The sequence below is a fragment of the Tamandua tetradactyla genome, chromosome X, assembly GCF_023851605.1.
Source record: "Tamandua tetradactyla isolate mTamTet1 chromosome X, mTamTet1.pri, whole genome shotgun sequence".
NCBI classification, from domain to species: Eukaryota; Metazoa; Chordata; class Mammalia; order Pilosa; family Myrmecophagidae; genus Tamandua; species Tamandua tetradactyla.
In genome coordinates, this window is record NC_135353.1 from 170,662,246 (window position 1) to 170,677,527 (window position 15,282).

General features: G+C 38.0%; 1 long non-coding RNA gene across 1 annotated transcript in view; it reads right to left on the bottom strand.

The window, feature by feature from the left end:
- Window positions 1-42: 42 nt before the first annotated feature.
- The window catches only part of LOC143670173 (uncharacterized), a 172,627-nt gene continuing 157,387 nt past the window's right edge, over window positions 43-15,282 (bottom strand). Inside the window, exons 3-5 of the long non-coding RNA XR_013169292.1 lie at window positions 11,170-11,317; window positions 3,199-3,350; window positions 43-2,097 (exon numbers count right to left, since the gene is read on the bottom strand). This is a non-coding gene — a long non-coding RNA (uncharacterized LOC143670173). The remainder of the gene's footprint in view (window positions 2,098-3,198; window positions 3,351-11,169; window positions 11,318-15,282) is intronic.

Here is a 15,282-nt window from a genome sequence, read left to right on the forward strand (position 1 = left end):
ACATATATATATTTATATATATGTGTATATACATACATATACACATTTATATAGGATAGGTATTTGTTTTCAGAATATATGAAGAATTCATTCAATAAAAATAATAAAATGAGAAGCAAGCAAACTAAAAATTGGTAAGTTATTTGACAATACACTTCAGAAAGGCAGATAACATACATACATGGTCAACATTATAGGCCATTAGGTAAGTGCAAATTTAAACCTCACTGAAATACCACTTCATGTACACTGGAATGGATGAAATTGCAAATTGATGGTTAACAGCAGGATCGAGAAAGAATGTTAAGTTCCTGACTATTATATGTTACAGATGCCAACATAAAATAAATCAGTAACCTGGAAATCTATTCAAAAATGTATCATAAATAAGCACTAAAGCTGCAACATGCCAATGGTACTCCCAGAGGTTTACCCAACAGAAATGAGGAGATATGTCAACACAGAAACCAGCATGGAGCCACTCCAGCCCAGTATGGGTGGAAAACACCTCATTGCCTACTAAACTGGAGAATATATGGAGTGCAGTCTCACCGAACCCTAATTCTACTGACAAATGAAACACAATGGACTACATGGAAACAAGATAGGTAAATTTAAAACATGCTGAGTGAAGGGAGCCAGTTGCCAAAGATGTCACATCTGATGATTCCATGATGTGAAGTTCTAGAGCAGGCTCTAGAAGAGGGGAGCAGGTGCAATTCGGTAAATGGAAAGGGAAACAAGGAAGCTCAGAGTAGGGGGTGGTTATGGGACATGTGCATTTTTCAAACCTCACTTCCACAATCCAAAGGGTGAATTTTATTACGTGTAAATTAGACCTCAATATGTTGATTTTTATAAGGTATGGCTATAGGAAATCCAATTAAACATTAGACAGAAAGAAAAATTATAGAAATGGCAAAGAAGAAAATCATCTGATATTCTTTAAAACTTACCAAAAATGGATAGGTATTTGTACCAGGAAAAACTCACCAGATGAACTCATCATGACTCCTTCTGCTGATTGTCAGAATTCACGACAAGTGATTTCATTCATTTTGTTTTCATTCTTTAAACCATGTGCATGTGTTTTGATGTATGTGGGTGTTTGAAGGGAGATAGCAAGAGAGAGGAAGAGAAATTGCCAAAACAAGTTGCTATTGATTGCCAGAGTCCATTTCTAACTTAAGCAATAGCCAAGGTCCACAGAAATCTGCTTTTATTCAATTTCTAAAACACATTGTTTGTTTTTGAACTTATTGTTTCTGAACTTAACTTTTTTCACACAACTCCTCATAACTTTGTTTCCTCTCCTGAATTCAAACCCACCAATATTTAAACTAATACACTGACATAAAATTTCTTCAACTCATTTCTTTTTTCTTCCAACCAGGAAGCTTGCCCAAGTCTTACAAATTATAAATCTATTTCCTTCAAATTTGTTTCTCCTAGACCAGCTCCCAGCAAAATTTCCTCTTTCTTCTTATTGCTAAATGCACTGAGAACAATTTCATCTTTGTTTCAGTTCTTAGAAAATTCCCTGTAATACAGCAAGCATTTCATTAATCATAACAGGATCTGAAAGCTTTAATAAATTTAATAATTGGTTTTAAGTGCTTACGATTTATTTCATCATGGTAGAGACCATTTTGTGTTGCGCCTTCTATTCAGAACTTTTTGGAACATGTTTCCCCTAACTCTGAAACCTTTTGAAGATCATACATGAAAGATTTGGCCAGTGGGTGGGATGAGTTAACTCAAGTTTCTGGGATCTCTGTCCTCTTAGCAATTGCACACATCATTCTTGGGTCTTATACCAATGTAGAGGGCATAACCCTGAAGAAACTTCTAAGTAAAAGCTCCTGGATTATGCTCTTTGAACATAATCCAGGTATTATACTGAAAACATGGAGTCAAACCCTCTCTCAAGACTCAGCCACTTCTTCAGTGCAATCTTTACTTACTCAAGATAAAATGTGAAGGTGATTGTGTCAACTGTGTCATTAAAAACAATACTATGGATATGTGTCCTGGATGACCCATTTACACCTATCTTGTCATTGTCATTAGCTGCAACATTTTCCATGACCCTGAAAACTTAAAAAAACAAAAATTCTCATTAGAAATTTTTCTCCATCTCTTTTTATTTCCCCAAAGACTGCCCATCATGAATTTCCCTTCCCCTTTAACTTTGCCCACAAATGTCTAATATTAGTGAACAAGGTAGGCTTTATGAGTTTACTTGAAACCTAAAGTGAGTGGTAAAACTGGAAGGTGAGATATTCCTGATTTAGCTCAAGTTCTGTGAAGAAAGGCTACAGGGAACTAAAATTCAGCATCTAGTTTCTTTGGTCTATACACCTAACATATACAAACCTACAAGTACGGAAGAGTCTAAGTAGGAGATAATAGAAGGATAGCTTGATTGTGAAAAATATGGATAGATGTGGATATTCACACATACGTGTCCATACCTAGAAACCCCAAAAGGGATAGACACACAGACCTCCTCCCCATAGGCAACTTGCACCTGGCATCTTTGCAAGTTCTTCCGTAGATGGAATCACCTGGTCAACAACAACCAGAGCACGTAGACGGGTCAACAGAATCTTCATCGTGTTGGAGCTTGCCAGTCCCTTTTCTGGAGGAGCTAACAGTGGATTGGTTTTTGGGGAGATTCTGAAATGTTGCCTTTTTTTAAACCATCTTTAATGGATATAGTTGGTCATCTACTTGTTGTTCATCATAAGACATCATCTTAAAATACTGACAACAAACATCCTACTTGGCAGCCATATGGTCTGATTAATACTGTAGACCTTAGGCAAATTACTCCTTCCCATGGTTCAGTAAAAGAATTTTAGGAACTCGGTAAGTGGGGTTGCACAGATAGAGTCTGCATGACTTGGATGACATGCCTGGAACGAGCCCTATCCTTCCCTCCTTCCCACTCGTCTTTGGAGTTAAACCTTTTTGTTCCAGCACATCTCCTTCATTTCCCTTGTTGGAGAAGAGTAATATGTACCCCACAAGTCTTGAGAGATGCCGAGTCACAAATGTGTGTCAACATTTGGTCTTAAGTTATGTCCCAGGCTCCTAGGTAGATAAAGAACTGGCCAGAGAGTACACTATATCAGAGGCCAGTTTATGGACAGTGTGTCCATCATACCCTGAGAGTGGGGTGGGGGACAGAAATACCTGTTTCTTCCTATTGTTCCACTGTCTCTGAATTTATGACCATTTGACAAGCTCATATCCATGGAAATTTTGTACGTCTGTGTGTGGCTTAAAGAAAATTCTTCTTCATGAAATATCTCATGCTATTTTCTCTCAAGAGCCAGGGAGTTCACCTGTAGAACAAATACATGAGTCATTTTGGAGAAAGTCACCATGATCAATTTCATCTTGAATAAACCAACCTGCTAACTCATCTTTACAGGCTAACAAAGTGAAAGAACAACAACTATACAAGGCGCTGTGCAATCCCTTATTTTGTCAAATGTTAAATAGATGGAAGAAATGAGCTCTAGAATAAGGATATGAACATAGGGATACCTGTATTCCTAAAGACAAATGGTTATGTTTTTGAATAAGGGAAAAAGGACGAACAGGTTACAAAGACCAGTCTATTGCAATCACACCTTCTTGGCTCCATTTGTTTACATTCAACTCTGGCCATACAACCAAGGAACTATCAACTCTGCCAGCTTCTAGCTGACCTCCTTGGGCCCAGGTTATATTACCATACGGCCAAGTTCATCCTGAAAAATAAGAATTAAATTCTCTTCTTTCTTTGAAAGTCCCAGGAGATGTTCTCTTCAAATCCCCAATTCCCTTCATTGAACTAAAGTAAGCAAACCATCGATTATCTTTCTTTTTACGTAAGCTTTGCACAGAAATTTGAAATTATGATGGGTTACAACTATGGACTTATTTCCTTCTCAAAACAACTATCTTCATTCCCCATATTCTAGTAATATAAAAAGAAAGAAAGGGTGGTGTGAAGGAGGCTCAGTGACAGAATTCTCACTGCCATGCCAGAGATACTGATTCAATCCTGGTGACTGCCCATGTGAAAAATCAATAAATAAATAAAAATAGGAAATAAAGAAAGCATCATCCTCATTTTAGCAGAGATTTGGTTGTGCTGTGAGATCTTGCTACCAGGAAGATTCTTCTGACTTGATTTCACATGTCTTTATGTATTTACTCTCATCCAGTTGAACACTCTAACAATGTTTTCTGTGCTTCCCTCAAAAAAAAAAAAAAAGAATACAAAACATTTGTGAAAAATGCTTTGAACTGTACAGTAAAAACAGTGACTCCTAAAATAAAATATGGGCTATAATACAATTACAGTAATATTATCTCTTCAACTGTAACAAAGGTACCACACTTCATTGAAAATGCAACATTTTAAGGGATGGGAGTCAGGTGTTTGGGGAATCTGTAGTTTCTCTGCATGATTTTTCTATAAACCTACAACTTCTCTAATAAAAATTTATGTAGAGAACTCAATGTTTTTTACTCCAGGGAATTTTCAGAACTTGAGTCATTTCTTTCCTTTGGTCTTTGATCTTTCATGAAGGTATAGAAAGAATTGCACCACATCTGCAAACTGGACTCTTTCCATTTTTATTTATAAACTATCAGCTCTTTGATTCTTGTTCTTTTGTTCCTCTTACTTTCTTTGAATTTAGGTGTATAATTTTTTGTTTCTCTTTTACATATTCCATTATATTTTGTCTTGTGCACATAATTTTTTTAAAAATTCATATTTTGTCCTATTATATATTTTTTTAAAAATCCATACTCAAAAATGTTCCATCCTAATTCAGAATAGAGTGGTAAGGAAGTCACTGCCTATATTTTAGAACTTTACCTACTTTTTGAGACTGAAGTAAGAAAGTTTTATTGTGTTCAGAACCTAAATTTTCTGAAGGACATTTTCTAACTCAACCTGTCTGGATAGATCATTTAAACAATCCAAACACAGGGAGCCCAGAATAATAATAAGAGTCTTTAATTCTGTATAGCTTAATGTGATGCTTGGACATATCTTAGAATCTATTAAGCAGATAATAAAAAAGTATTGACAAAGTCCCTTGAGAGATGGGAGAAAAAATATGGAACTATTAAACTTGACCATCAGGGGATCCCCTGATACTGTGTCAAACATTAGGGACACCCAAATCAACAGGCCAAGCCCTTGATCTTGAGACTTCCTCTTGTGAAGCTTATTTGGTAGTGGAGAAGTTTAGCCTACCTATAGGCATGCCTAACAGTTACTTCTGGAGGACCTCTTTTGTTGCTCAGATGTGGCCTCACTGTCACAAAGCCCAAATCTACAAGTGAAATCATAACCCTTGACTCTACATGGGACATGACATCCATGGGTGAAAGTCTCCCTGGCAGCATGGGAGATGACTCCCAAGGGATGACCTGGCCCTGGCACCATGGGATCAACAATTCCATCCTGACGAAAAGGCGGAAAACAAGTATAACAAATAAGGTATCAGTGGCTGGGAGAGTTCAAACAGAGTTGAGAGGCTACTCTGGAAGTTACTCTTATACAAGTTTCAATTAGACATAACTACCTATCATAACTTGCCAAACCCCAATCAAAACCATTCTGCCAATTCTAAATAACACCTAAGGAATTATATATGAATCTATAAAGTTTTCATGTACTAGGGCAACTTTCCAGAAGCCTACAACCTCCAAATGGGTCCCTGGATCAGATAAGTCATGAAATGCAGAGGGGTCAGCCTTTCCAGAACATCAGCTGGTTCCATCACCCTATCCCATATTATTAGCAGCCCCTTCCAACATGAAGAAGTGAGAATCAGCATAGACCAACTATCCCTAAAGAGAGGGCTAGGAAGAGCAAAGGTGGTGGTGGAGTTGCACAGAGAAGGTTGGGTTTAACAAATGAGTGTGAGTGCTGAATCAGTATACTGATATTTCTTTTTAGCCCCCAGTACCTTGAAGCAGCTGGAAATAAAAACCTACACTGCTGGAATTGTAACCCATACCAAGCTCTGAAATCTGTTCTAAAGTTAATTGTTGTGATGTACTTTGAAATGTATTGCTTTTATGTATGTATATTGTTTAAAGATAAAGAGGAGTATAACAGAGAAGATAGGATTTAACAAGTGATTATAACTGCTGAATCATCTTATTTCCATTGGTCTCCAGTGTCTTAGAGCAGCTAGAATCAAAAACAGAGTCTGTGATGTATAAAAACTTTAAAATTTGTTCTACAACCACTTGTTACGTTCTTGGACACATTATAAATTAGGGCAGGCTGTATTGTGGGAGATTTAGCATCTTTTTTTTTTTTTTTAAACTTTTTTACTGTCTAGTATAACATACACACAAAGCAAGGAAATTGAAAAGCAATAGTTTTTAAAGCACTCTTCAACAAGTGATTACAAGACAGATCCCAGAGTTTGTCACGGGCTACCATACGATCCTCTCAGATTTTTCCTTCTAGCTGCTCCAGAATATAGGAGGCTGGTTTTCCTTTTTTTTTTTGAAAAAACATAAATAGAAAAAAAAGCTATAAATTTCAAAGCACAGCACCACAACTAGTTGTAGAATATATTTCAGAGTTTGATATTTGTTACAATTTCAGGTTTTTACTTCTAGCTGCTCTAAAATACTGGAACTAAAATAGATATCAATTTAATGGTTCAGCGTTAATATTCATTTGTTAAATCCTTTCTTCTATGTGTAACTCTGGATCACTTTTGATCTTTCCATACCTCTCTTTAGAGGTATTTGGGCTATGGCAATTCCAAGTTTTTGACATTGGAAGGGTCTGTCACTAATATGGGGCAGGGAGATGGAACTATCTGATGTTCTGGAGAGGCTGGGCTGGGTTTCAGGACTTAATCTGGACCAGGAACCCATCCGGAGGTTGTAGGTTTCTGGAAAATTACTCTAGTGCATGGAACCCTTATGGAATCTTATATATTGCCCTAGGTGTTCTTTAGGATTGGCTGGAATGGTCCTGGTTGGGGGTTGGCAGGTTAGGACAGGTAGCAAGGTCTACCTGAAGCTGATGTAAGAGCAACTTCCAGAGTAGCCTCTCAATTCTATTTGAATTCTCTCTGCCGCTGATACTTTATTAATTACACTTCTTTCCCCCCTTTTGGTCAGGATGGAATTGTTGATCCCACGGCGCCAGGTCTGGATTCATCTCTGGGAGTCATCTCCTAAGCTGCCAGGGAGACTTTCACCCCTGGATGTCATGTCCCATGTAGGGGGGAGGGCAATGATTTCACTTGCAGAGTTGGGCTTAGAGAGACTGAGGCCACATCTGAGCAACAACAGAGGTTCTCCAGAAGTAACTCTTAGGCATGCCTATAGGTAGTCTAAGCTTCTCTGCTACCTACATAAGCTTCACAAGCATAAGCCTCATGATCGAGGGCATGGCCTATTGATTTGGGTGTTCCTAATGTTTGACACAGAATAAAGGGCATTCTACTTCATTGCCAGTGCATCCTTCAGCCACTTGCATTCATCAGACATCATGTATAGTGCCCCAAGTCCACAGTCCATCAACATTCTCAATTTTAGATAATTTAATTGTTCCCAAGGGAAAGAAAACCAATAAACACACCCTCACCAAATAGGAAATCTAAACCTCTTCTTAACTCTTGTCCTCCCCCCATTGTTTACCTCTGCTGTTGCTGTGGTAGAGCTGATGGTTTCCTTCTAAACATAGCTCATAGCCTGCAATAGCAGTTTTCCCCTTGTACCCTGGACTTAAACACTCTTTATACAAGAATCATACCTTTGAAGTAATTCTTACAAGAATTCATTCATATTTCTAGTGTGAGTCAATGGGACACATAGGTCTATATAACCCCTTTCAATCTTGTTCACCTTTGATATAGTTATATAACTTATATACCACTAGAGAATCACATTCGCTCCTTTCTATTTCCTTACACTGGAGTTCAACCTCATTAGTTAACAGTTCACCCATCTCTAGCATCTATGTATCTCTAAGTCCCTTATATTCTATATTATAAGCTTCTGATTATACTTTTATGCTGGTCATGAAAATGGAATCATATAGTATCTGTCCTTTTGTGTCTGGCTAATTTCACTTAGCATTATGCCCTCAAGGCTCATCCATCTTCTCATGTGCTTCAGGATGTCATTTTGTCTTACTGCTGCATAATATTCCATCATATGTATACACCACATTTTGTTGATCCACTCATCTGTTGATGGGAATTTGGTTTGTTTCCATCTTTTGGTGATTCTGAATAATGCTTCTCTGAACATCGGTGTGCAAATGTCTGTCATTGCTTTGAGCTCTTCTGGGTATATACCAAGTAGTGCTATTGCTGGGTCATAGGGCAATTCGATATTTAGTTTCCTAAGAAACAGCCAAACAGTCTTCCATAGTGGCTGCACCATTATACATTGTGATTTGGGTGTACAGTTAAGGAAGCTACCACCTATTACTACGTCTTGAAGATGTTTTCCTACATTTTCTCCTAGAAGCTTTATGGTGCAAATGATTTATCATCTTGAAGATCAATTATTCACATTCAAATTAGTCTCTGCAGATTTTCTTAATCTTTGCCCTCCAAATAAATCCAGATTTCCTTCATTTTCTAGGATGGCTTTCCCAGTTGCATTTTTCTTCCTAAGGTCCCTGTTTTCTAATTTGTTAGATTTCTTCAGGTACCAGCCAAATCAATGGTAGTAATGAGCTAAATATTTTCCTCATTTCGACTGCCATTTCTAGGAGTTATGCATGTTTTCTTTTCCTTTTCTATTGTGTCATTCTGCATCTCTATTTTTCAATATCATGCCAAGAGATCTGCCCACTGTGTCCTAAATAAGGTTGATGCCAAAAAACTTTTGGTAACCATTCCAAGTCTCCTATTAAAAGGAGAGAACAGAAAATCCCAAATACCGAAATGAATCTTGCAATTAAAGTCTAAACCTTCTGTCCTAATTGTGACAGAAATCTCAGTGTTGGGAACAATATTATCCCTTATTGAGAATGCGTATTTCAGAAAACTCTTCCTGATTAGAAATTACTTAGAACCCACATTTTACTGTACCATTTACAGGGATATTAGTAGTTCCCCAGGACAACCAAAGCTGAGCTCACTTACTGCAGCATACCAAAGATAATTTTTTTAGCATCAATCCTCACATTAGGAAACAACCTGAGTTGGCAAAGAGTTCAAGGAATGGAGTAGCAAGACTTATCTCCCAATGGGTACATGAACAGCAAGACTCTTTACGTGTCCTTTGCAATTTTCTCTCCTGTAAGCCTCTCCTTTCTATGCCTTCCTTAAGTTGTGCAAAACCCACTAATCTGTGTATGTGGAGAGGCAAAGAGAAATGTAAAAGCCACTGTAAAACAGACACACACAATTCTAAGACACACACAGAGTATTTCATTTAAAAAATAGCTAAAAGATAGGTCAACTCTACTTAAAATTTAGGTCCAAGAGTCACCCCCAAGAGAGCCTCTTTTGTTGCTCAGATGTGGCCTCTCTCTCCAGCCAATATGATGAGCAGTCTCACCACCATCCCCCTCTCTGCGTGGGACATGACTCCCAGGGGTGTGGACCTTCCTGGCAACATGGGACAAAGATCCTGGAATGAGCTGAGACTCAGCATCAAAGGACTGAGAAAAACCCTAGAATGAGCTGAGAATTAACATCAAGAGACTGAGAGAACCTTCTCGACCAAAAGGGGAAAGAGTAAAATGAGGCAAAGTGTCAATGGCTGAGAGATTCCAAACAGAGTCGAGAGGTTATCCTGGAGGTTATTCTTACGCATTAAGTAGATATCACCTTGTTGTTCAAGATGTAGTGGAGAGGCTGGAGGGAATTGCCTGAAAATGTAGTGCTGTGTTCCAGTAGCCATGTTTCTTGATGATGATTGAACAGTGATATAGCTTTCATAATGAGACTCTGTGAATGTGAAAACCTTATGTCCGATGCTCCTTTTAGCTACTCTATCATCAGAAGAGTAGAACATATGGAATAAAAATAAATAATAGGGGGAACAAATGTTAAAATAAATTCAGTTTGAAATAGTGGTAAATGAAAGCGAGGGGTAAGGGGTATTGTACATATAGTTTTTTTTTTTCGCTATTATCATTTTATTTCTTTTTCCGTTGTCTTTTTATTTCTTTTTCTAAATCAATGCAAATGTACTAAGAAATGATGAATATGCAACTATGTGATTATATGAAGAATTACTGATTATATATGTAGAATGGAAAAAAAAAGTAGCTAAAGACAGGGCTAGAGAAAATACCTTACAGTTTCTTCAAGTATCAGAGGGGGAACTTTCTGAAAAAGAGACTCCGCTTCTCTCTCTGCATGATTCACTTCGGGTTTTGGCTTCATGCATTTCTTCTATTAATCTATGGAGCTGATATTTGCGTGTTGTTATGCCACTGGATGCAGCTTCTTATCGAAATCTTTCTTGTTGATGAAATGTGATTTTTTTTCTTTTCTGAGGCACTGTTCAACAGTAACGAGTACTCTCCTTGAAGAAAGAGCTAATGTCGGTGAAAATACACCCGAGTAGAAATGTGAGAAGAGAGCTCCATTCAATGTCAAGTTCACCCAAGCCAGATACCGGATTCCAAGAAACCACCGAGTCTAATTTACCTTTATTGTGTCGGTGTTAAGAATTATATGGTATTCTCCAAAAGAGTGGTGATCAAATGCTAAGCTGGGTCCTGTGAGTGTGGTCCTGTTTGGAAGTAGAACCTTTGAAGATGCAATGAGTTCAATAGAGGCAAATGTGGATTAGGGTGGGTCTTAAACCAGTTTGCCTGGAACCTTACATGAAGAGGGAAATTAGGATAGCGCTAAAAGGATGAACAGATAGACAGAGAGAAAGGTGGCCATATTTGGAGGCAGAGATTCTTACAACCCAAGCTATGGAGCTTCATGAATTGCTGGTCACAGCTAGAAATTTGTAGACTTCTGAGGTAGCACAGACCTGTGGATACCTTCCTTTTGGACCTCTGGCCTCCAGAAATGAGAAACAAACGTCTGTTGTTTAAAGCCATAAAATTCACGCAGCTTGGGAAAGGAAGGCAGTGGGTTGTCTCTGATTTTTAAATTAATTGTTAGAACATACACAGCTGAGAACAACATGCTTATTTACCTGACAGGTGGGATTTCTTGGGGATTTCTCACAGGCACTAATGCCAAGGGTTTGCTGTAGAACCGGTCTGCAGGTCTGCATCGGGCTCATGCCTGGGGCAGGTCCCCCTTACAGGTACGCAGGTAGAGAGGACAGACAGGTAAATTCCCTACAAGACAAAGGAAGTCAACAAGATAGTAAAATGCTCCACTGTTAGCCAGCCTTATTACGGTGAAAATGAGTTGTTCATATTTTCAGACAAAAAGAAAAAGAATTCCTCATGAACTTATTATTTAGGTAAATGGAGAAAGAAGAAATTGATCCTGGATAAAAGTTGGGGATGAAAAATGGAAGAAAATGCATTGAAAGTGGCAAATATGGGAGAAAACCAAACTGATGTGGACATTAAAGACTTGATAGTGTGTTTGTAAAGCACAAAAAAGCATATATATACCCATACATATATACACACACACATTATATATATATATATATATATTATGTAGAAACTATAACGGTAGAAAGTTCCAGTTAGGAAAGACATTTTCTGAAGCAGAAACTGTACCATCTGGTCATCTCAGAAAGATAGCCTAGAAAAAATACCAAATCCTTAAAAAAAAGAACTTGATAACAATGAACTTACAGGTGTAAAAATGGAGAAAAATCAATACGCCAATGGCACATTTGAAATGACTAAATGCAGTTATTCCCAATATCCTTTGTTTGTTAGAGAACAAAAACTGAATTAAATTGAAACCTTTTCAGTCAATGATATATTTTGTAATCACTAGTCATATTATGATATTAATAAATTTCTGGATTTCAGCTTATTGAAACAAAAAGTACAATAACCCATGAAAAGTCAAATTAAATTGTTTGTGCATAGAAATAGCATTACAATTTTATATATTATGAAATATATGGCTATATATTATGACTTATATGTGTGTGTGTGCAAATTAAAATGCACTACTATCTCTGTAAAAGAGAGATTATCAGCTGGTTTAATAGCATACCACATTTATAACTTACCAGGGATATACCTTAAATATGAAGAAATAGAGAGGTTCAAAAAGGGCTGGAAATAGGCTAAGAAAACGTTAACACATCTCTGGCCTCCTCAGTGATTTTCTAAAAATCCCCAGCCTCCCAATACACTGAAACATATATGACCAAGCTAATTCTAATAGAAGTAGGAAATTATTTCCACGTAGCATAAGAATTCGACCTCAGCCCCGTGTTTCCCTAATGACCGCTCTAATTGTTCTGATCCAAATGGGCAATAAAGTTACCTGCTCTCTGGCATAGCCAAATATCGCCAGCCCAAACCAGGTCCTAAGCTAAGCCTCAAAGTATCCAGAGAACTTGGACAGCTATCTCCCTAGGTATTTGCATTTCCAGGAACTCTTTTATTCCTAATACAAAGGTCTGAAGGGAAGAGACCCTTCCAGAAAGCAAGGGTACAAATGCTTCTTTCAAAGTCCCCTTTATAACAGAGAAAACTCATTTTAACCAGCTCCTTATCTCAAGGGTGTTCAGCTACCCACAAAGGGCAAAGGACTGGTTCTATTTGGGGTCCCCACAGTGAAAGCATGTAATAAGAAATTGGTTTTTGGTTCAGAACGTCTTTTATTATATTCAGAATAACAGTAATAAAAACTTAGTCGTGAAATTTAACTTGGTGTGGTGGATATGATAACATCAGAAAAAAAATCTCTAATGAAGAAAATGATTGCAAAAAGAAAATAAGGATTACCTCATAATGATAAAAGGTGAGCCACAGGAAAATTATAATAACTCTAAAACTGTACGTGATTCATGCTACAGCCTTGAAACACCAATGCAAATATTGATAGAACCTTAAATCCAAAATCACAGTGGGAGACTTAAAACACTTCTCTCTGAACTGAGAAGAAACTACAGAGTAGCAGTACAAAGAAAGAAAATTTGGAAAAGGAGATTAGTAATGGGAAACTAGTTAATTTATTTAGAATAATGAACTTAGAACAGTCCTACTTTGAAAAGCACAGTAAAATGTTCTATCTGCTGAAACTTAGGTCTCAGCACAGTAAGAAAATTAAAATCTAAAGTCATATAGATTAATATAAAATGCAGGTAAGCTGGAGACCAACAAAAAACGTAACTAGAAAATATCCATATGCTTGGAACTTGGAAATAGCTTCTAAGAAATTCATAGGTCCAATAGAAAATTAAATGGAAATTAGGAAATATTTTGAATTTAATCAAATGCTACATATTAAATCTGAGGAACCTGGTCGAAATGCTTTGTGCATCTCTCTTTAAATTCTAATAGCCACACTCAGAATCAGGCACTATTTTTATCCTTAGCTTACAGAAAGTTTATATAACTTGACCAAACACACTTATTATGTTCGAAGAAATTAGGTACCATAAATAAGAAGGAGATCAATTTAAAGCTGCTTAAAGAAAGTTTGATTATAAACTCTCCAGGCTTTAGCTCAGACCTGGAAAGGGGAGCCCTGAGTCATGCCAAATTTCTTTACAGCTCTAAATATGCAAGTGGATATAATTTTTTCGAGAAGAGAGACGAATGTCAAACCAGGAATATAACATAAACAGGAAAATTGAAAAAATAAAACCAAACATGATGTTTCATTTACAGTACACCACGTTACTAATTGCTAGCTGCCAGAATGCAATATACCAGAAACAGAGTGTTTTTGAAAAGGGGAATTTATGAAGTTGCAAGTTTTCAGTTCTAAGGGTGTGAGAGTGTCCCAATTGAAGTCTAAAAAAATGTCCAAATTAAGGCACCAACAAGAGGGTAACTTCACTCAAGAGGGTCGATGACATTCAGGGTTTCTCTCTCAACTGGAAAGGCACATGGTGAACATGGCGACATCTGCTAGCTTTCTCTCCAGGCTTCTTGTTTCATGAACACCCAGGGAACTTTTCCTTCTTCACCTCCAAAGGTCTCTGGCAGCATGGGCTCTCAGGCCTGTGGCTCTCTGGTGGGGTCTGTCATCATTATTAAAATGGGACCGTCTCTAAAATGCTTCCTCCTTTAAAGGAGTCCAGTAAATTAACCAACTCCACCTGGAATGGGTGGGGGTCACATCTCTGTGGAGATAATTTAATGAAGCGTCCCACTTATAGCGCTGAATAGGGAATAAAAGAAAAGGCTGCTCCTGCAAGATTAGAGTAGGATTAAACTGTGGCTTTTCTAGGGCACAGAATCCTTTCAAACTGGCACATTCTACCCTCTGGACCCTAAAAAAAGCTATGTTTTTTCACATATACAAAATACATTCATTCCATCACAAAATCAGAAATCCTTTAACCAATTCTGCAACAATACAAATGCATTACAAGTGTGAAACAGTACAAAAATCTCAAAATTAGTGACAGGCATGGTCTGTCTTAAGGCAAAATTCTCCTCTGGCTCTGGACCTGTAAAGCTCAGAACAAATTATTTGCTGCCAACATACCAAGGAGGGACAGTCATAGGATACAAATTCCCATTTCCATAGAGAGAGATTGGAAGGAACACAGGGGTCACCATTCCCAAACAGTTTCGAAAACCACGCCATTAGATTTCAAAGTCTAAAAGTCATTTATCTTTGGGGCTTTGGAAAGCAGCAGCCCCACCTGTTTCCAAGGGCCTCCACAGCTACCCATCTCTCTCTGAATGCAACCTTGGGGAACATTAGGGAGACCACATTTTTCTTGGCTCCACCCTCTCCAAGCATCGGGGCCGCACCCAGGCTCTCTGCCATCTCCGGGGCACACATTCAACCCCTCCACGTGGTGGCAGCCAGGCTGTCCCCAAACCCCATGGAATGTGCTTCACCCTTTCCAAGGCGTGAGGTGGCATGACTCTCCCACTGCAACCAGGTGGAAGACCCATCCTCTGCCTTCTGGGCAAACTCACCCTCTCTACGTGTTTGGGTGGATCCACTCTCCTGGCCTGAGGCTTCTTGACTCTAGACTTTAGCTTCCATAGTTCTGCTTCTGAAGTTGTTTTTCCTCTAGTCAGTCCATTTTCTGTTTCTCTCAGTCTACACTGGCAGCGGTTTTGTTTATACAGATCCCGCGTCACTCTTGCTGGGTTTTTATGTATCAAGCTCAGATCATGCCCATCAGACATAAGAA